Below are 23,093 nucleotides of genomic sequence, written 5' to 3'. Positions count from 1 at the left end.
CTAGTCACTTTAAGCTCTTCAAAGGTAACAGTTTCTAGAAAACTAGATGTTCTCTGTGACTCCTTTAAGTTCTAAAATTATAATTTAACCAAACATATTACATAAATTGTTGGGGGGAAGGGGTTGTTTGAAAGATCTGAACACCACTGGGATAGAAACTTCTGAGTAGTGACAGCTCTAAGAGGTAGCACTTGGTTAGAAAAACCTACCAATGGCAAACAGAAGTCAAAGACAAAATCTTGATTTGTTTATTGGTGGTTTTTACTACAGCTTGTAGGATTTTCTGACTAGAAAGTCTCAAGAACTCTGGCTTCTAAAATCAATTAATTGGAGTGAACATCTCTTTAAAGTAATAGGAATCTTGCAGCTACAAGGTAACTGCAAAAAGATACTAGGATGGTTTGTTTTACAAGTTAATTTCCAGCAGTTATTTGTTTCTTTTACAACAAATTACTATCCTGTACCTACACTGTATTTCATGATAATGCCATTGTTCTCAGTCAGTCACCATTTAATTCTGGAAGAGTCACAATACACCAAGAAAGAAAAGAATTGAAAATAAATACCACCCATAAAATTGTCTGTTTTACATATTTGCCTTTAGGATCAAGTTAAAGATGTGACCCTCCCACTCAAAATTACAAGCGTGCACTAGATTATCCATTTGTCTATTCTGTGTCTCCTCCTTATTCATCCCACTTTGACGGACTGTTGGCAGCTTCAATCTTAAAGGGCATCAGAATGAGAAAGAAGACAACAATGAGTGGTTCTCAAACCTCAGTTCCAGTAAGGATCCCTCAGGGTCCCTCTTCAGTCCCATGGCATCAGTGTCGCAAGGTGGGCTTAAGTAGCTGTACTTTTACCAAGTATCCTAGACAAATCTGAAAAGGCTACAGATTATCCTTTGGGAAACAGGAATGTAAACAACTACAAGGTGACTAAATCACTTCCAGACAATCAAACCTGATTATATAACTGTGTTTGGGATAACTGTACTCTACTCCATATCCGTGGTCACATTCTTGTCCCATGTCCAGGAAGCCACCAGCACCATCTCTCCCTGGACTGGACCATGATTTCCAAGTTAGTTGTCTGGCTTTCACTCCTGCCCTCTCCAATCCCTTCTCCAGAAACTTGCCCGAAAGCTCTTACATACTACAAGATCTTACACACACCACGTCACTCCCCTCAAAACTCTTCAGTGATGGCTTAATGGATATGGAGTTTCCATTAGGGGTGATGCAAATGTTTTAGAATAGATACAGATGGTGGTTACAGAACATTGTGAATGTACTAAATGCTACTCAATTATTCACTTTAAAATGGTTCACTTTATGTTACATGAATTTCACTTCAATTAAAAAAAAAAAGAAAAACAAAACAAAAAGCTTTCAGTGGCTCCCTACCACACTTAAAATAAAAGCCAAAGTCCTCAGGCTGGCCTAGCATGTCTGGCATAACCAGGCCCTAACCTACCTCTCAGCAGCCTCATTCCAGCCACTCTCCACCCTCACTCTCTGCACTCCGGCCACATTGGCAATGTTTCAGCGACTCCAAAAGCCAAGCTCTTTCTCACGTCTGGGCTTCACACATGGGACTCCCCACCTGAATAACCCCATCCTTCTTCAGGTCCTAATTTATAAATTACTCTCCCATGTAAGCCTTCTCTAACCACTTCACTCTCATCATACCCCTCCAGAGAAACCTGGTCTTTTCCAAGTATTTATCATGAGTTCCAATTATATAATTATTTTCATTTTACTTAATATCCTTTGTAGTAAACTGTGGGCTCCCAGGAGGACAGGAATAGTCATTGTTTTTGTTCACTGCTGCATCCTCAGCACCTAGCATGAACTTGGCACAATTAATACTTATTTGTTTGGCACAATGAATATGAAGCATGCTTTCTTCCAAAAACATTAAATTTCAACTACAAAATGAGTATCAAGCTAGTTCACAATATTACGTGAGATTTAAAATATATACACCAAAATTTTCTTTTAAAAACTAGATGAGAAAAATCAGAAACTACCACCTCGACACCATATAGAGTGCACCAACCAATGCAAAGAAATGACTTCTCTGACTTCCACATCACCTGCTTTGTGTTTCTCAACAGAATCAAGTCCTTCATGCCCAAGAAAATTCCATTAAAAACTGTCTCCTAGTGCCACTGCCTATTACTATTATCTTTAGTAATAAGGGAAGAAATAGGGACTATATTTACAGAAAGATGCAAATGAAATGGGTAAAAGGCCAGGCTTCAGAAGGATGTCATGAGAAACTGTTGGCTGCCCTCACCCAGGCACCACTTTCTTTGCTGTTGTTGTTGTTGTTATTGTTTTTGTTTTGGTGAGGAAAACTGGCCATGAGCTAACATCTGTGCCAATCTTCCTCCAGCTTATATGTGGGATGGTCCCACAGCGTGGCTTAACGAGCGGTGTGTAGGTCTGCACCCAGGATCCAAACCTGTGAACCCCTGGCCTTCGAAGCAGAGCACGCAAACATAACCACTACATCACCAGACTGGAGGCATCACTTTCTTGAGGGAAAGTGCACAGGGTACGACCAGGGCAAAAGAAGATCCTGAACTCAGTCAGTTCTGAGAGATAAAGGAAAAAGGGAACTAGAGGAGAAACTCACATAAAAGCCCACATAATTGGTGTTTTGTTACTAAACAAACTGTTCTTGAGTGATTATAGGTGTACAAGTGATTCATTTTTTCCAATCTTGCACCTGCATTAACTAGAACCCTAATTTGTCCATGAGGCTGAAGTGTGTCTTGATTACTTGCCTTCAAAGCTTATGTCCATTGAAAATAAGCTTATTTCTCTCCCACGGTCAGTTCCCAGAGCCACCTAATCCATAATTCTCCCGCCCAGCACTCACCATTTCTGATCATTACGGAAAGCAGAGGCAAGCAAGTGGCCTTACAGGCAGGTTCCAAAGAGATGCATCTGTTCACAACTGTGTTCACAGCCTACAAAGCTCTCCCCAGCCCCTGTGCCCATTGCAAAGGCAGGAACATCAGGACCTGAACACACATACAGCTCATCTCACGGGCTATTTTTCAATACTTGAATTCTTCTTTAGCCAAAGCTTTGGATTTTCCCAGACCCCAGTCCACAGACATGGTGGTGATTTGCATGGCTGTTAATTTAAAGAATATCCCCATGTTGCCGCAGTGCCTAAAGGTAGTGCTCCTGGCATCTAAGGATGGGACATGTACAACTGGGTTGTTCATCAGAGAGAGCTCAAAAGCTTTTCCCAAGCTCCAACTCCGAGCTCTCTGTGCTCGGCTGGGGATCCCCTGGAAACAGGCTGAAGCTGCCCAGTGCAGCCAACTATGGGACCAATATGGTAGCAACCAACAAGACTGTTCTCCAATAGGCAGAGGAGCCTGAGCAGTCACTATACTGCCCCAACATCTTCCCCAAGCATCCTAAGTTTCTCTCTTGTGCCCTCTTCCTTAAGGCAATATATGTGGCCACCATGGTGGACTCTGCTTTGCTTCCTCTGACCTGGCTTCTAAATTTGCCTTACACTTGAAGATGCTACTTGAGTCCTGTTCCCATATTCCAAAAGCACTCTTATGAACGTTCTTACCATTGTTTTTGTTACAGAACCACATACACTTTTATAGGAGATGAGGAGCCTGGTAATACACATAAAAAGCATTCAAAATACATGATAAAAGCAACTCAGGCCAGGAGGAAAGTGAAGTGCCAGCAGAACCAAATCATTAGGTAGCAGAGCTATGACCGTAAAACAAAATACATTCAGGAGTGAGTCATGAGGCCAATAGGTTAAAACAGGCATAAGGAGGTTATACATGGGGATAGCTCAGTAAAAACTGCGGGCAGAAAATAAGATAGGGAAGGTTAGTAAAAGAGGAGTTCGAGGACAAGAGTAGAGGAGTTTGCCAAAATGCCAAATATATGTGACAAACGGAAATTAGTGTTCGGAAAGCCAGACACTAAGAGGGGATGAATAGTCAGTAAAGGGATGGAGATTCCTGGTGGAAGGGGTGAGATTATAAAGACAGGTACTTTCTACCCTGACTGGAGCTAGCAAGATTTTTGCAGTAGAAGAAGCCAGAATGCCAGAAGAGGAAAACCTCATCAGATTTCTACCATTTCCATGCTTTGAGGAACTTGGGAATATCTAACTAGGAAAATAGAAATCTCTTCAAGTAATTTTTTTTTAGTGAGGAAGACTGGCCTTGAGTTAACATCTGTTGCGAATCTTCCTCTTTTTGCTTGAGGAAGATTGTCACTGGGCCAACATCCGTGGCAATCTTCTCCTATTTTACACGTGGGACACCACCACAGCATGGCCCAATGGGTGGAGTGTAGGTCTGCGCCAGGGATCCGAACTGCAAACCCCAGACTGCCAAAGCAGAGCACATGAACTTAACCACTATGCCACAAGGCCAGCCCTCTTCAAGTATTTTTTCGTGGAGGAAATTTAATATGCAGAATTGATTACTCAGGTGATGAAGGAGCAAAGGGTAGTACATGATAGTGAGGTAATCCAGAGATCAGCAAAAGCAGGAAGCTGCTACCTCCCTGAGGCTGAAGAAACAAGAGCAGGAGGTAGTGCTGTTAGAGTCTGTGGGCCAAGGTCACTTGTGAGCAGCTGGAGCCAGAGAAGGTCTGTCAAGCATGAGTGGTGCTACAGGGGAGGGATTCCCACTGCCAGGGATGCCGTAGGAAGCTGGAGGAAAGGAAAACACACCCTGGCATTGCCCTTCTCCCTGCTCTCTCCCATCAGTGCCTCCCATGGGCTGAAGAGAGTGGGCCAGCTAACTCAGAAATCTGGGAAAGCAGCCTGCAGGGGTGAGCCGCCTCCAACACAGAGTGGAAGAGGGAAGGGCAAGGAATGCTGGAAGGGAAGGAGAGAAATGCTGGGACAAGGAAGAGGAGTCCCAGGGAGCTTTAATAAGCAAGCTGCTTCTACAACAGACACACTTTTAAAAGGTTTGCTTATTGCCATATAATAGTCACAGAGGAATAAATAAAAGTGGAAGCTAGACTTTGCAGAAAAACCTACTGACCTTTCTGCCACCTACAGGTGGCCCCTGATGCCACTCTGCAGAATCCCAGAGTTGGAAAGGGGGTGGGGAATTTATTCTATTACCCTTTCTTCAGTTATAATTAAGCCAAACTAGTCTAAACTAGTGAATTTTTTTCAAAATTCTAGAATGAAAAGGGCTTTTACTTTTAAAAATAAAAAATAGTATTGAATAGAAGAAAATACACACATGCACATGTGCGTGCACACACACATCCAAATGACTACAAGTAAGACTGGGGAAATCTGAACGAGACTGGTGGATTGTATCGATCAATATCCTGGTTCTGACACTCTGCTATACAGGTTTGCAAGGTGGTATCATTGGACGGAAATGGGTAAAGGGTATACAGGATCTCTCTATTGTTTTTTACAACTGCATATGAATCTAGAATTATCTCCAAATAAAAAGTTTAATTATAAAATATCATAAATACATAGATAATATTCTAAATAAACAAGGCCTCTTTCTCTCCATCGTGTCTCACCCATGGTGTCTCCGGCCTCTTTACACTCACATGCTCGGTATTTCTACTCCCATGCCTGGTCTCCTTGTTAAACAAGGCCCGGGAAGCTCTTTGCCAACCCTCCTACAACTTGCCACAGTTCTGTCTTCTCTTTGTCACTGGCTCAATGTTACTTTTACAGAAATACGACTGTCAGGTTGCTCTAGTTTGATTAGTCAGCCTTAGCCTTTCTGGCTGCAGATGCAGCCAGCATATTAGTATTCATACATGGGACAATTAGAAGGCTGCCTGATCTTATTCCGTATCATCTAACAAGCTCTAACCTGCTCATTTCATAATTAAGTATTTAATTCAAAATGGCTCTCTTTCTGGATTTATGCTTTCTTCTCCCACCCTCTATATCCTTTGATCTCCTTTGGGAACTGGTGACCTAAGAACCAGCAGGAGAAACTACAGCCAAAAGCCTGGCATTTTGACAGAAGAAGAGAAAAGAACCAGCTCCACCCCCAGCTACCACTCATTCACTTAGCTAAAACACAGGCTATCAGAGAAGCACGGAAAACAATAGACATAAGTGCATGCTAGGTCTTCCAGAAACCGAGAGTGGATGAAAATCACCTCTTAGCCAAGAGTATGGGGGAAAAAAATCACCATTCATCACAAAATGGGCACGGGTCACAGACATTTCTCCAACTCTCCTTCTCTACAACTCCACAAATCCTCCCTGTGAAATATAACTTTCTTCCTTTAATGACCTGGTAGTCAATTATTTATATTCTTCAATTTATCTTTCTGTCTTCTTTTATTGATGCCCAGATTGTACTACTTAACTCTAGAAAGCCTGACCAAGATTGCAAGCAAGGCAGAGGAGACAGCTCTTCAAGGGGTGCCACGTCTAATGGACAAACAAGGCTGTGGTGCAGGGTGGAAGGCTGGAATCTCATTGTAGGAACAACAGTGAGCTAAGTGATCACACACTGCAGGCCTCTCTGTTGTGCTGACTTTTCTAGACAGCTTTCCATCAAAATCCATCACGCATCCCTTGCCGATCTCAAACCCCACAGTCACTGCCCTCACCTAGGTGCTTATCATTGTTTGTCTGGGCCTCCTAGCAGATATCCATGCCCCCAACTCTTCCTCCATCAAGCTATTCCCTACATACCTGCCAGCATGATCTTTCTAAGGTGCAAATCAAAACTGACAATGCCTTCATCTTAATCCTTCAGTAGCTCTATCACCTGAGACCAGGTCTCCCAAATCTGCCTCATTATAAAAACCAGTGGGGGCATTAACAAAAAATGAAATAAGATAAAGCAGATTCTTCAGTATCTTATGTTGGGTTCCTCCAGAAACAGACCTTGAGACAGCAATTAAGTGCAAGTTATTTATTTGGGAGGGGATCCCAGGAAGAGGTAGAGGAAAGGGAGACAGCCAAAAGAAGCACAGATTATCTAGCAGACTGTCATTGTGGGCAACTGAGGCTCCGTTGCACTGGGGAACTCTGGGACACAGTGTCGAGCATGCATCAGTTATTACACCCAAGGGTCTGGGATGCTAGTGTATTAATGCCTGGCTCTCTTCTATCATCGGCTGAGGTCCACTTCTCAGGCCATGAGCTTCACTGCCTTACAAAGTTGCCCCACCTGTGGGAGAGAAAGCCCTCAGATGGAAAACAGTAGCTGCCTGCAGAATAATTCTATACCCATGTACTAGAGCAGTCAGCATCTGGGCATATGAGTACGAAACTGACCATGTCTGCTCCACCAGGCCACCTACCTGAAGATTTGGATTCAGTGGGTGTGGCATGGGACCCAAAAATCATTACTGTGGCAAGCATTTCATGGGATTCCTTTGAACAGGCAGATTGTGAAACACTGACCGATATCATTAAGTTCAAAATCTTCGGTAGGCCTTACTAAGTCCTCTATGGTCTGTCTCCTGCTCAGCTCTCCAGACCTTCTGACTCCCCTGCATAGTCACTTTTAAACCACAATGAACTGGTGCACTTCCCTGAAAATAGCATGTTCTCTTCTGTGAGTAGGAACTGTGTCTTAAGAAACTTTATGATCCCCAGAGCCAAATACTGTCCCATTCATACGGTAAATGTTCAATGAATATTTGTTAAATAATCCTAAAAGAAAATAGTATAATACTATTTAAGTAGGTTCCCTGGAAAAATCTATCTTCCTAATCTATCAAAATAGTAGGTACAACTCCACTAGTAAAACTAAACAAATATATATTGAGCACCTGGTATATACAAGACACTCAAGAATCGCTCCAGGGAAGTACTGTAACCTTTTATCAGCATACACCTTAACAAAGATTCGCTGATAGGGAAACTGTGAATTAAACCCTACGAAAAAGATGAACACTGAGGCAGTGGTGGAAAGGTGAAGGATGCTTTAAGGGTAACTGGAAGCATGTCAGGCTTCACACACCTTGTGATTCTGCCAGGGTTATCCCCAGAGACACAATCACTCTCCATCTACTTCAGAAAAATGGAGCAGGATAAAGAAGAAAGTCTTACTTCAATGGCATTGCATGCTCGGGATCATGATTTCTTCCAAGGACCAGAAATTTGGTACCTGGAATCTAGATGCACAACAGCCTGTGCAGTTTTCAAGCTACTCAACGTGCTCTCTTGCAAATGAGACCAAAGCAGAGGTCCGGCCACTTGAAGTTACTAAAGACCTCATCCGTGGCTTTTCTCCCACTGTTTGGGATGTTAACCACAGCACCTTGGCCACATTCCAGGCTGGATAATTACATTGGGGCTAGCAAACTTCACCCTCCAGCTCCAACTAAATAAAGTATTCCTTCGGACTAGCTGCCATAACCTTTGTTATGCTGCTGTGGGCTATTAAAGAGCTATTCTGCACTTAGGATGGCTGTATTTGTGAAAAATCAATACCTCTGGTATAACTTCCTACGCTGACAAGAAGTATATTACAAAATATCACTGGCTAAGTTAGCTATTTTGATGTTTTTTTAATACAGTGCCAGAAACAATTAGAAAACTACAGTAATTTCTTCTCTATTTTCTCAACTTTTACAATTCATACAGATACAAACTGAAATATTTGCAACATTACATAAAGAAGGGCAAGTGCATATTCCACAAAATATATACCAGGTGCCCAGCCTCTGTTGGAGGTACTGGGCACTGTTCTAAGGGCCATGGGTTACAGTGTCAGCATAAATTTGAAAGTTTTCCAAAGAGAATAATTCAATTTAATTCTTCCTATGCTACTGCATTTCTGAAAATCTGAATATATTTTAAGCTTTACTTAAAAAACTACCATACACAGATCTCCCAATCAAACACTATTTCTGTCCACTCTTAAAATAAAATGAGTCTACAGGACCTGACAATCAGTGTGTATATGGGTGTGGGTGAAAGTATGTGTGTGTCTAAGAAAGAGAAAATATGCTTTCTTGGCTAGCCTGGAGGGTAGCAAGTGACATGCTACTTAGATATATATTTATTTGTTTGTTTGATTTTAGCAATCATCCTATTTATGTGGGTAAGAGTTTATAGGTAATAAAAGCAGAAGCTGACATAAGGAAATTGAAAATGTAAATATCTCTTGTTTAAGTCTTCTCTACTAAACGAAAAAAAACACAAATCTGGTCCTTTAGTGTTGTATCCTAAGGATGAAAACAATAACAAAAAATATAAGTATTGTGTATGTGTTTGCACATACACACACATTATCTCATACATGAAGATAAGAGGGAAGTTATTGAAATTTCAAGATTCCAGTGGATTAAATTAAATGTATGAAACAGAATATTTAACATCACATTATGCAAAGGGAGATGGTTCTGAAATTTTAAAAAATAATAACCTTAAAATTCAGATTAACCCTAGAGGGTCCAAAACAAGTGTATGTCCTGGACAAACTATAACCAGACTGTAGAAAATGGTTTTAAAAAATCAGGGAAGTTCACTTGAAATCTGCCAAATTATCATTCTGCTTGAAAATCCTTCTAGGCAGAACAAGTTAATAGCAGGCTTCTAAAACTAGGTTAAATAAACTGTAAATCAATTTATTCCTCCATACAAATCTGTTAAAGTGCACGCTTTTCTCGTGAAAATGGCTCTTCAATGGTACTTAATATTGTCACTATATTGTTTCTCCAAACTTGTCTACTCCAAGTTTTTCTACTTAAGGTGTTGTATAAAAGGGAAATGTCTACCTTCATCATAAATAATAAATAACAGAATACAGATTCTTTAAAATAGCATAGGAAGAGTCAGCCCTGATGGCCTAGTGGTTAAAGTCCAGCATACTCTGCTTTGGAGGCCCGGGGTTCAGTTCCCGGGTGTGGAACCATGCCACTCATCTGTCAGTAGCCGTGTCGTGGTGGTGGCACACATAGAAGAACTAGAAAAATACAGAACTATACACAACTATGGACTGGGGCTTTTGGGGGGAAAAGGGAGAAAAAGGAGGAAGATTGGCAACAGATGTTAGCTTAGGACGGACCTTCTGTAAAAAAACAATTACCTTAAAAAAGTAAATAAATAAATAAGTAATAAAATAAAATTGCATAAGAAACTTCAAAACGCATCATGCATGCAATACACTTCCTAAGTTTAGAAGAAATGCTTAATAATGTACATGCAATCCAGGTTTGCCACCCAATAACCCATTTATTACCATTTCAGAAGTAAGAAACAATCTGCAGTATTACCATCTCTCACGGATGACTTGTCCTCCATGAACAGGCTTCAGGTAACACCCCGGACAAGACAGCTTTGATAAAAAACTGAAAGCAACACTAGGCAGCGACACAGTCTGTCCCACATACTTTAAAGAGCCCGGATCACTACACCAACAATTTGTCTATCACGTTGCAGACAGAAGCCCTCAACGAGTGATTAATTAGCTATAACGTTTAAACGCTTGCAGGTATACAAGCTAACCAACACAATCTTCAATCCCATCCCAGTTCAAGATTCACACAGAGAATAACAGATCATGAAAGATTGTCCAAAGATGTAAACAATTACCAAAACAAGGAGCTGGGCTTCCGTAGTTTGGTAAAACAGGTGGGAGCCATAGGACTTTCAGAAACTGAAGGCAGAATGCACGCTATACAACGCATCGAAAACCATAATCTAGCCTGGTGTCAACACTGAATTTTACTCCCAAATATTACTGTATTTTCTAAGTATCCTTAGTAGAACAAAAATCTTTGTTACAAATTTTATGTAAATAAAGAACAAAGAAAGAATAATTCAGGGGAGGAAATGAGGGAGAAAATTTTCAAGTGTGACTCTGGAGATGGCTCCGTCCCAGCATTGAGTCACAGCATCTCACTGTGCCTTGGTGTTCCTTAAAATTAAAGGGTTAGACCAGAGCATCAACCTCTAATTTCCCCCTAGCAGCAAAATCTAGCCATCTATTTAGGTATCATAAAGAACTCAAGTTTTCGTAAAATCCTGAGAGCACCTGACGGCAGCAGAAAATGTGCTTACAGTGTTTAATGATTTTAAGGGGAAGAATGAGAAGGGTCCAAACAGCCCTCCCAATCTTGCATTTTTCAGTGTATACTAGATTTAAGAGGGCAATTGAAATTAGATGCTTCATTTCACCCTACAATATCAACATAATTCTTATTAGAATAAAATTTTTAAATATCCTTTTTAAAAACATCCCATAAAAGAAAGAGCTTCACCTTATTCAAATAAAACTCAGATCTGTCTCATTTGGAGGGTTCCAATGTGTGAGCTACAGTGTGAGCATCAGGATGTGGAAGCAGCTGTCACTGCTTTGTTTTTCATTCACAGTAGGTGGTTGCCAAGCAACAAAATACTATTGTCTGTTTCCATGATCTATTGGCCAATTCTACTGGTGATAATGCTTTCTACAGTTTAAAACAGGGTCACCTTTTGGACAAGAAGAAATGAGAAAAAATTCTCAGGATGATAATAACATATATAAATAAATACACTGAAAGTACCCCAAAATTATGTGTATAAATAGATAACTGTGTGCTGATATACACACATATATTTTGCATATATGCACATGTGTATATGTGATAATACATTCTCCTACCTACCTCCAAATCCATCTAAATTTCAAAGGCCAAAAGCTAGAATCTAAATCCCTGAGGGAAAATCAAGGCATGACCTAGAGATATAAAAATCTAGTAAGAATTACTTTTTCAACAGTAGCAATAATTTCCAATTTGCCAGATGTATCAAATTCTGTCCCTTGAATACAAAGTCCTCCAGTCAGAAAAGCAATTCTGTCACATAAACATCATAACAAATGGAAATCCTTTACTGTCAACTTTCGAATCATCTAACATTTAATACGCTGTTTTACTTAATATCATGTGCTACCACTTGTGTACAGAGATAATAATTCAAACGGCAAAATTCTGTTGCTGTCTACACCAAAGAATCTTAAAATATACTGATTTTTAAAATACTTGAATTGTTCTCCCTGGAATAGCCTCATGTGATTCCCCACTTTGTTTTGATATGGGTCCCTGGGGAATAGCAGTCATGCTATGTTACTGTTGCATATTTCACTAGCTTACAAATAAAATAACACACAGTGTACTCTGTATAAAGTTGTCAACATTAACTTCCATCAGTTGCTGTTTGTTTTGCACTGACAAGGCTTCTAAAGACAAGAATTACAATATTCTTAGATGTACAGACACAACATCAAAACAGCCTGAAGGAATTAAAGCTTGAAAATGCTAGAGGCAATCATGCTTTGTAATGAAGAGAAATCAGTATCATTTACGCATACATATATATTTCTGCAAAGGCCCTAAATAATGCCAGAACAATCTTTGGATTTTATGCAATGCTCATCCCTCTTCCTTCACAATATTTCAAAAGCACTTTAACTTAACTATTTAGTCCCTCCCTCTATGGGAGACTTTGAAATTCACTTTTTGAAATCCATTACCACTTGCAAATCTATATATCACAAGAATGTGGAATAAGCAAAATCTATCACATGGATTCACGTTATTACTATAGAGTCTCTTATTAAAAGGGCAACGCTAACAAAACAGAAGCAGTGTGTGTTAATAATGAACTAAACACTAGCCAAAATTACCCCTTCTCCGGACTGAGCCGTCTTCAGCGGAACGCACCCACCTCTCGGGAGAGCCCATCCGGGGTCCTCCTTCACATCTCACCCCACAAATGACCCACTTCCTTCTCCCTCAGCTTCCCAAGCTCGCTCACCTGTGTCTCTCCTGCAAGAACCAATTTCCTTCACACTTTCTCCACCTTCTTCAGATCCCTTAGGCACCCATTACTTTCTCTAAACTACTGGACTCAAATCTGCAACCCAGTTTGCCACGAACCTCCCCATACGACTTGTTTCCCTCATTCTTCTAGATCTGCTTTAAAAACTGCTATCACCAAACAAATATAATATTAATAAAAGAAGAGTTACAAGCCAGTTTTTTAAATTTTATAGCAGTAAAAGATTGAGAAAGAGACAGAAAAGGAGAAAAGCAGGAGTGTATGTGGAGGAAGGAGAATGGGTGAGTAGCCACACACAGCTGGACGCAGGGATCCTACCAAGCAGGGCTTCCCCACCTGTGGACCCCGCTTCCCCCATGTGCGCGCCGCGGGATGACAACCACAACACTCAGAACCACCCCCCTCCGGAAAGGAGGCGGGGTTATGTGTTCAACCAATCAGGACCCGCGAGCACCGGGTGTCCAACCTATGGGGTGTCCGTGTCCGTGCAGGGGGAGGACGTTGGGTGGCCGGGGAGGGGCCGCGTTCGTGGGAGGCGCGCACGTGTGGAGTCTGGAGAGGCCGGGAGGCGGCAGGCGTCCAGTTCCCCAGGCGCGGGCTCTGCACCCTGGCAGCCGCCAAGTCCAGCTGCCCAGGGCCTCTTTTGCCCCGGGCTCGGCAGGACAGGACATGCTCCCGCCGAGGAAGACCCATCCAAGGTGTCTGAGTTCCCCTTGTAAGGGGACAGTCACAAATAACAACAATAGTACCTAGCACCGACGAGGCGGGGAGTAAAGTTTCCAGCCCGCACCAGAGCAGAGTCAGCCAGGACAGGGACGACATGGGATGCAGGGCGGGGGGTGGGGGGGGGTGACAAACTGGAAAGAAGAGGGCAGCGGGAGGGAGGCGCGAGCAGGACGCGGTCCCGAGTGCTGTGCAGGGGGCGGCGGGGTGCGCTGTCCAAGGTGTAGGGGAGGTGGGAGGCGCGCGGCGGGCGCGGAGCCGGGAGCCAACCCTGGCTGGCGGAGGCCGGGAGAGCGCAGAACAGCTGTCTGGGGCGCACGGCACCCCTGGGCTCGTAAAAGTGACAGGGCTGGAGCTCGGGGAGAGCAGGGAAGGGCGCGGGGGGCTGAGCCGAAGCCCCCACGCTCCCACGCTCCCCTCCCTGCCAGCCTCACCTCTACCTCCATTCCCCTCCCCCCCGAGCCCACTCCCCTGCGAGCCTCTGTCCCGGTGCCTCAGCGAGGGCGGGACCGAGAAACCCCGGCTCCAAGCCCCAACGCCCCAGGGATGCTGCGGGCCGCGGAGGTGCTTACCTGGGGCCGCCGTGCGGGGAGCAGAGGCAGCCCGCCGCGTGGAGCCGGGCGCCGGGCGCGGCGCGGCTCCTCCTTGCCTCGGCGTCCTCCTTCTCCGCTTCCCGGACTCCGTCCCGGGCGCGGAGCTGCCAGACGGGGCCGGGCTGCAGCTGCCGTTCCCTCCGCTGCCTCTGCCGCCGCTGCCGCAGACAGAGGACGCCCCGTGGCGGCTGGAAGCCTGTGTGAGTAGCGGCGCCCGAGAGAGTGGGATCTGCTGAGCGGCGCTGGAGACTCCGCGGCTCGGGGCGCGCGGGCGTGCGCACGCGCGCCTGCGAGTGTGAGTGTGTGTGAGTGTGCGCGCGCGCGCCCACGAGGTGGGGGAGTCGCGAGGGGAGGGGGAGAGAGGTCGAGAGATGCTCGTAGGGACCGAGGCAAAATTCTTCGCCCCCCGGAAATCCGTAAACCCGGGGAAGGAGGCTAGAACGCGCGCGTCTTGGCTGGGGGAGCTGCCGGCTGGGCGGCGGCCGAGGAAGAGAAGGCAGCGCGGCGCGCGGGCTCCAGATCCAAGCGGGGCTGAGCCCAGCGGAGCGCGCAGCCACGGATGCAGCAGAGGCGGCGCCCGCAGCCCACGGTCGCGCTGCCTCCTCTAGGGAGGGGCCGAACAGCTCGCTCCCGCCAACGCCGCCGCTGCCCGGACTTCTCAGCTGTGCAGGAGGGGACAGAAATCGGGACCCCACGGTTGCTACTGCAACCTTGGAGGCGCCCGGCCTGCTGAGGGAACGAGCGGAGGACCCGGGCGCACGTGGCCGACTACCGGCTGGAGCCGGCGTGTGCAAGGGCTGCGGGCGTGGAGTGGGCGGTGGAACCTCGCCGAGCGCGGCCCACCGCCTCGCCGGGGTACGGGATGCGGGGAGGGGGAGCGAGCGTGAGGGCAGTCGCGGATGAGGTCAGCTGGCACCGTCGGGGGCAGGGCGGCCGCTTCTCACTCCAGGTGGAACGTGGCCTTTTTCCTCCTCCGAGGCCACTTTTCCTCAAAGTTAATCCACTTCCCAGGTGAAAGTGCCAGCCTCCTCTTTGTTCGGATTCAGCTAACTGTGCAGGCATCCGCGCAGTGCCTCTTTGAAGTCAGGCTCCTCCAGGAAGGGGCCAGTGCGGCCAGCCTGGCGCCTCTCTTGGCGGGTTCAACTCTCTGCTCCCTCATTCATCCGAGCCACGTTGTATACCTTAGAAATAAATTTTTAAAGCACATTTACATGCCCTCCCTCCTAAAAGACAGATTGTCCCAGCGGTATTCTTTTCCATGCTTCTTTTAAATTCTGACTGCAATTTTATTCGCCCAAGAATTTCTTGAAGGGTCGTAAGGTCTGGGTGATACTTGAAATGCCCTTCCCAGTGGGAATCCTCTGGGCAGGGATTGTGTTTTGCATACTTTTCCATGCCCTCCAGTACTTAGCACAGTCCCGTGTACATTGTGTGTTCTCCATAAATGTTGAATGAATGACATTGTTTTCTAGCTTCACACATCCTGAAGGAAAGACTTGGTTGCTGGGAAAGTCATTACCATCCCACTAGGCTTGCTTGATTTTAACTTATGCCGGTTCCCTGTGGGTGGCTGTTTTCCCCTCTGGCGGCCAGAGCCCCAGTGCAAAGACAGACTGCAGAGAATACTGACCCACTGTGCACTTTACCAAAGGGTGCAAGCAAAAAGCACTCTACAGGGAACCCAATGGGATGCTCTGAGTGTGAGAAGACTAAAGCATGCTTTATTTCAGTCCTGGGGAAATCTAACCTCTCAAAAGGTCGAAGTCAGTGTTCATTAGCAGTTTATAATGTCCCTTCTGGAGCAGAAGGAAAGGAAAAGAGTTTTAAGAGAAATGCACGTTTTTAATAGTCAGGTAGGAGCTTTTCTCTTGTAAAGAGCATTGCTTCATGGACGCTCACCAAGACTTGCAGAATCACCCTAGACTAATAATTCTGCCGTAGCCCCAAGCCTTCAACTTCCGTATTTCTACAATCACCCTCTTAGAAGCAAAAGTCCTCAATTTTACATTCCATGCTAAATTTCAGTTTCTTTGAAGTCAGGCTCTTCTATGAGCTGCTTCTCTTTCCACTCATGATATCACAGCTTTGAAATATAACTGAAATAAAGTGAAAATTAAAATGGATTTATTTGGGTGCTGCTGTGTTCTCTAGTGGGGGTCCCTTTAAATGACTTCTCTTCTCTCACTCAATTTACAGTCTTCTTAGAAGCCATTTGTTGTGGTATGGAATTCATGTGACTTGTGTTATGTTGAAAACTTAGATATTCAAAATTTTTACTTGAAAGGAAACTCTAGAACTTGCAAAAGGAGCAGAAAAACACTGATACCTGAAATGGACTCTTTACAGCCCACCTTTAAATGGGTATGGGTCAAAATCTTCCACAAGAATTTTAAAGCTTTGTTTTCCTTAGAAAGTTGCCTTTAGGTTTTGCCCAGCTTCCCAAGTTCTTGTCTCACTTGGTGGGATGAAAGAATGTAACAAAGCCGTACTTTGATGACCACCAAAGGGGGCAGTCTTGTCTTTGTAAAAATAAAAACATTTATAAGAAGGTAACATTTGAAAATAAGAATGTAGGCTTATAGCAATCTTAGTATATGTTAATTTAAAAGATAAGCAATAGAAGGAATGAATAACAATCTAAGATATATAGTGTTTCTGACCCACTTAAAGATAAAACTTTGGAGGAACAGCTAGAATTAAAATGCTGTAAACCACAGCTCCTCAGGTTACTTAAGTACTATATGATAATAATAAAATGTACTAACCGAGAGACTCATTTTCATGTGTTATTATCGGTTGGCCTGAGAATCAATAGCATAGTTATAAAGGTCCTATTTTTTTCCTGAAAAGGGAGTGCTCCTTAACATAGCTACTTCTTTCAATTTGCAGCAATGCAATAAACTAGTCAAACATTAACTTCCTTAAAAACACAGGATTGGGCAAGGGTAGGGTGTGTAGAGAAACTTTAAACTGATTTGACCACAACTCACTAATCTATTCTGTCAGTCTAAATAGAAAACAAAAGCTTTCTACCTCTGAAGTAAATTTAGGTTGTGAGATGTGCCATGAATTCCAAAGTCAGCTCCTCATGCTGGGAGCAGAGTGCCCCAAATTCTTTGGAGCGAGAAGGCAGGGACCGTTAGCTGAAGCGCTGCTGTTCATTTTAGTGGCTGTGAGCACGCATAAGGATGCAGGTAATTTCCCCCATAATTAGATCCCAGATCATTTGGTCCATTAGGGTTTTAAATGATAAAAAAACACCTTGACCTGCACCTGGACACACAGTACCAACTCAGTACAGAGTGGCACAGGAACAAGGAGAAGTCAAGTTATCCTGTTTGTATTCGTGCTTTTCTACGTTGCTTTATTCTGGATATTACTCAGGGCAACTTAGTTCTGACTGGAGATCAAGCATCTTTAGGAAAATCAAAAGTCAGAGAAAAAAGGTTATAGTTTATTCCAAGCAAAAGTAAACAGGTTTTCTTAGTTATCAGTGCTGACATTTGGGGTGTAGGTAAATATATTAATTACCAATGGGTTCTTAATAGTGTATGAAGTTATAGGTTTCCTGGAAGCTGAAGAAAGCTATGGATCCTCTCAGGAAGGTGAAGGTATGAACATACAAAAAATTTTTGAATAAGATTTTAGGCTGTTACAGGAACCCCCTCTTTACCTCAGGTTAACCACTACTAACATAGATCCTTTGCACATAGATATTTATGGCTAAAGAAATGAATTGGTGGATTTACTAATATCTTCACTTCCATTTTTAATCTAATAGTTTATTTGATTGTCAACACCAAGAACATGCGTAAGCAAATCAGTAAACTGAACAAGCATTTACTGAGTACCTACTTCATAATCAGTTCTGCTCTTCATTCGATGGTTATTTCCAATAAAGTATAAAACCCAATCTGTCTCTGCCTTTCAGGAGCCTACAGTCGAGTTATCATTATTCTTAGGAACAAAAAAGTGAACAGAAACATAATTTATCACTTGACCAGGTGCAACAAACTTCCATTTGAATTACCCCATACGACTTAAATGAAGCCATTTCTTAAATAAATAAACCATTTTGGTTGAAAATTGATTATTAGTGGCCAATGTATATATGCTTTTTTTTTTTTTTTTGAGGAAGATTAGCCCTGAGCTAACATCTACTCCCATCTTCCTCTGCTTTTTTTTCTATGGGATGCCTGCCACAGCATGGCTCGATAAGCTGTGGGTAGGTCACATGCCTGTGATCCTAACTGGTGAACCCCGGGCCAGCCAGGCAGAGCATAGGAACTTAACTGCCATGCCACTGGGTGGACCCCATATATGCATATTTTCATTCGTATTTCCTAATAGTAATCACTCAGATTATCACATGATGTATAATGTAAAAAGCCAATCCATTACTGTATCTTGAATTTTAGATTGGGGATAGGAAGAGAATTACCGACAGAAAAAATGGACCGTCTTGGCAATGGCAGCTGTGGGTTACCTGTCACTGGGGATGCCGAAGCAGAGTGGAATCAATTAGAATATGCTAGAGTTTATATTCAACTGATCAGAGAATTAATAGGACCATCCAAGTATTTTGAAATTTCTTTATCTACAAAGTCCCAGGAGTCTATTCTTGGATAATTCTAACATAATATTTTATTATTACTCTTTTTTTAATTTCTTAATTTTTGCCTTCTCAGCTTCTTTTCAATTATTAACACAGAATTATTTTTGGATAATATAACTTTTAAAAATACAACTTCATTCCATTCATGACAAAATTATTAAGAGTAGAGGAGCAATAATCCAAGGAAACAAGAAGTTTTAGGTGGTTAAAAGCAGCGTTATCATGAATTCCTCTCCCACTTATACGGTGGCATCGACATAAAGCCAGTCACCTAATTAGAGCTGCTGAAAGCCCAACTATCCATGCATTGAACACTTTATAGAAGCTGACCCTCCAGGGGCCTCAGAGGCTTCACGGGGGGAAACCAGGACTGTCAGTCAGATCTTTTTACTTTTCCAGAGGCAGTCTTAGTGCCATATAAAAATAGCACTGGGCACCAAGTTCTAAGATTTGAGTTCAATCCCAGCCTGGCTACCAACTTGCCCTGAGACTTTGGGCAGTCCACTTTCTGAGCTTCTGTTGGCCTTCGTGTGTAATGTGAATAGTACAACCACCACACTGGTTAAGAAAATTACGTGAAGTAACATGAGAAAATGTCCCTCATGTTGTAAGAGCTAAGTAACTCTGCGCAATCTTGGATCTAAATCAAACGTGTGTGGCAGAAAATTAAAACATGTACAGGATTGGGAAGCTCCTGTAGAAATTCTGGAAGACTTCGTTAGGCTATAACTTAAAGAACAGTGAACTGGTTTGATGAATCCTAGGACTCCCTTCCAAAGATATTTTAAGAAAACCACAGACAACCAGAAGTCTGCGAAACAGACACATGCAGGAAACTGTGGGTTCCATAATTCTAGAGGTGCCGTAATTCTGTAAATTCTGCTGCTGTTGCAAACCCCAAGCTTTCGTGTTCATTTGTTTTTAAGGAGTCTCTGTTTTTCTTGTCACACAGATTCTGCTTCCCCAATGGTGCTTTCCCCTTCTAATTTAGCTAGGCGAACATTTATTTTACAGATTAATACCAACTGTAAACTTTCTTTTTTTTTTTAAATGAAAATAGTTCACTGTTTTCTCCCCCTTAATTGGAAAAGCACTGTGTATACTCATTCGGGAAAAAAGTAGGCAATACGGAAATGTATAAATAAGAAAAAACATCACCTCTCATGGACCAACCACTGTTACGATTTTGGTTTATACCCTCCCAGACGTTTTGCATGTGTTTATTCTTTTAAAATGTCATTCAGTCAAAGTTCAGCTATTTAAATACATGCTAGCATTTTAGCAAAAACAGTTAAACACTTTCACAAAAAGATTCAAAAGTAGGGTTTTTTTCTTTCACATTCTTTCTTTCCAAAATGAGCTCTTTGCTCAGCAAATCCTTTGAACAAGATTTTAACTAGTCATCCTTGAAACCTTCCCTCTTTATTTCCCCACTTTCACCACTTCTAACAATGAGTACTTTTTAATGGCCCTTTAAAAACTTAATCTCACCTTGAGCTGACGTGTTCTGGAGTCACAAGCCCTGCTCTTTAGCCTCTGGCCATTCTGTGGATGCTTTGAATTGCTTAACCTCCACCTCTAAGATGAGGTCCAGCTCCGACCTTGGATCTGGTACTGCATTCCCTGATGGAGCAGAAAAGATTCTTGATTTCAATAAGTAACCAGAGTGTTCACTGGAGTAACCATCTACTGGTTCTGCAGAAGGTTGGCCTGGAGAGGAATTATTTGAGTTCATGTTTTGGGTCAATTACAGCAGGCAAAATGGGGGGAGCTTGTTTTATTTTGCTTTTAAGGGTCTATAAACAGTCCTTCACAATGCAAATACTGGCTATAATTCCAATAGAATCTCCTACTTTTGCAATCCACCACATGTTCACTATTTTACCCAGGAATTTATCAATATTAATGAAACGTATAACAATGTTTATAACTTTGCCAATTTGCTAGTTGCACTGGGGGCTACAGGTTCCCAAAGTAAAACAACCCCAACCCAGCCTATCCTACTCTGTAAGTATAAGAGACCAAGACCTCTGATGCTATTCTTAAAATGAAAGCTAAAGAATTAATGGTAGGAAAGAAGGAAAACAAAGAAAACAAGATGAGATCAATTATCTGTAGCAGTTCTCTGAAGAATATACACCCTACATTGTGAATTATGAAAGTTTTAAGTAAATAAGTTACCACCTTGTATGTGCAACTCATATAAAAAATAATGAGATAATAAAATGCAACATATGAGAGAAGCTATAATCTTGGAAATTGTATATGTGGCATAACAATATGCATTAAAAAGCTTTGGAGAATTGACAGCATGTCCCTAGCATTAATCAAAGGAGAAAGCCATCATATTTAGCAAATCAGAGAATTTTAGCAACTAGAAATGTATACTCTTGGATCACTTATCTTGATTTTTTCCTGGGCTGGATGCTGTAAGTTTCTTTGTGTAGGTCCACCTTGGGCTGAGAAGTAGCCTTGGACAGAAAGAGGTAGCAAAGTGTTTATTGAGAGATGCCAAGTTTACGACATTGAACCTGAAAGGTAGGGTGAAGGCAGAAGCAGGGAATCTGAAACTGGGAGACAGGATGAAGCCAGTGGTCCAGAACGAAGGCCATGAGAGTTGAGTAGCCATGGAATGCCTCTCATATGTGATATCTGGCTTGGGTGAAGCTCAAAGAGATTGAGCTTTTATTTCTTTTGACTCCGTTCTCAAAAATCAGCCTTTATATTAATATAATAAAACCATATTTGGCCAAAATAATTAAGAAACATGAAAATAAGTACCAAAATGTTTTTAATTTATACTTTGTCACAGTTCTGCTAAAATATACTATTCTCTATATCTTTTAACCTAATCTTCACAAATTGGAATCACTAGAATAAATATTAATATTTAATAGTAATATAGAGAGCACAGGAAAATAAAAATATTGTGGAATAAGATCAGGTTGAGTTGGATTTGAATCATGGGTCTGTCACTCTCTAAGTCAATTTGCATAAGTTTCTTAACATAAGTCTCAGTTTCCTCATCTGAAGATAGGGATAATTTAATACCTCTTAGGACTTTTTGGAAAGATTAAATGAGATAATACTAAGCATTTCCTTCTTCCCTAATGTTGACATGTCCCTAAGGGATCATGGCGATGTATAAGATTTACCCTCTGTGATGGTTAATTTTATGTGTCAACTTGACTAGACCACAGGTATCCCAATATTTGGCTAAGTATGTCTGTGAGGGTGTTTCTGGATGAAACTAGAATTTGAATCAGTAGACTGAGTAAAGCAGATTTCCCTCCCCACTGTGAGTGGACCTCATCCAGTCTGTTGGGGGCTTAAATAGAACAAAAAGGCAGAGAAAGAGAGAATGCACTCTCTCTGCTTGACACCATTTGTTGTCCTGGTTCTCAGGCCTTTAGGCTCCAACAAGCTACACCACTGGCTCTCCTGGGTCTCCAGCTTGCAGACAGCAGATTGTGGGACTTCTCAGCCTCCATAATCATGTGAGCCAATAAATCTCTTTAAAGAAAATTCTTTAAATATATATATTGGTTCTGTTTCTCTGGATAACTCTGACTAATATACCCTCCTTCTCCACCAAATGGACCTTTGAATTCACATGTCTGCTTTCTCTATATTTCTTAAGATGTCAGACATTTCTTCTTGTTTCTATCAGTGTGACCACTTGTAGATTCTTCTCTGTTCAAAAGAGAACTCTATTGCATAGTCTTAGGGACATCTACTTTTCACTACAAATAGACTCTTTTTACTTTTTTCCCATATCTGAGCTGTATTCTGAATACAAAAAGTATTATTGGAACTAAGCTTTTCAGATACATTGATATCTGAAAAAGAACAGCCCAACAGAAAAGGTGCACATCTGCCTTTCCTCCTTCCTGCTCAGCTCCCTACCCATCATATCGTACTCCACATTCGCCCTTGTAAATCAGTGTCTTGTGATTTCAGCTACAGCGAATGAGGGCCAGACCAATCCTCAGTTTTTTGATTCTACAAAACTGTGGACCACACCCCAGACCATGAAATTCTCATCAACGGGTTGCATCTTATGTGACCCAGCCTGAAACATTCAATGAGTTTCACGTCATAAAAATCACAAGTCTTTAGAAATAAATGAATTCAAGTTATTTCCCATATTTAACATTTTCCAAGAGTCAAGTTTTCATATGCAAAGATTCAGTCTGTATTTTTATATTTCTTAATCTGTGGCATATAAAGGATTTAATCAAAGTATAAGAGTTTCTTTTTTCTTTTTTTTCCTGAAGAAGATTCACCCTGAGCTAACATCTGTTGCCAATCTTCTTCCATTTTTTTTACATGAGCTGCCACCACAGCTTGGCCACTGACAGAAGAGTAGTGTG

The 23,093-nt window shown here is 42.4% G+C and overlaps 1 protein-coding gene across 25 annotated transcripts in view; it reads right to left on the bottom strand.

Moving 5' to 3' along the window:
* ENOX1 (ecto-NOX disulfide-thiol exchanger 1) overlaps window positions 1-14,904 on the bottom strand; it is a 536,733-nt gene extending 521,829 nt beyond the window's left edge. For 2 of the 25 annotated variants that reach the window (XM_070239799.1, XM_070239815.1), the window contains exon 1: window positions 14,085-14,402. The gene's annotated coding sequence lies outside the window, so the exon portion shown is untranslated. Of the gene's footprint in view, window positions 1-14,084 lie in introns of all 25 variants that reach the window. The other 23 variants (XM_070239818.1, XM_070239819.1, XM_070239807.1 and 20 more) reach the window with 22 other exon arrangements.
* Between the last annotated feature and the right edge of the window lie 8,189 nt (window positions 14,905-23,093).

Source organism: Equus caballus, chromosome 17, assembly GCF_041296265.1.
Source record: "Equus caballus isolate H_3958 breed thoroughbred chromosome 17, TB-T2T, whole genome shotgun sequence".
NCBI lineage: Eukaryota > Metazoa > Chordata > Mammalia > Perissodactyla > Equidae > Equus > Equus caballus.
This window is presented reverse-complemented; position numbering and strand designations above follow the sequence as displayed.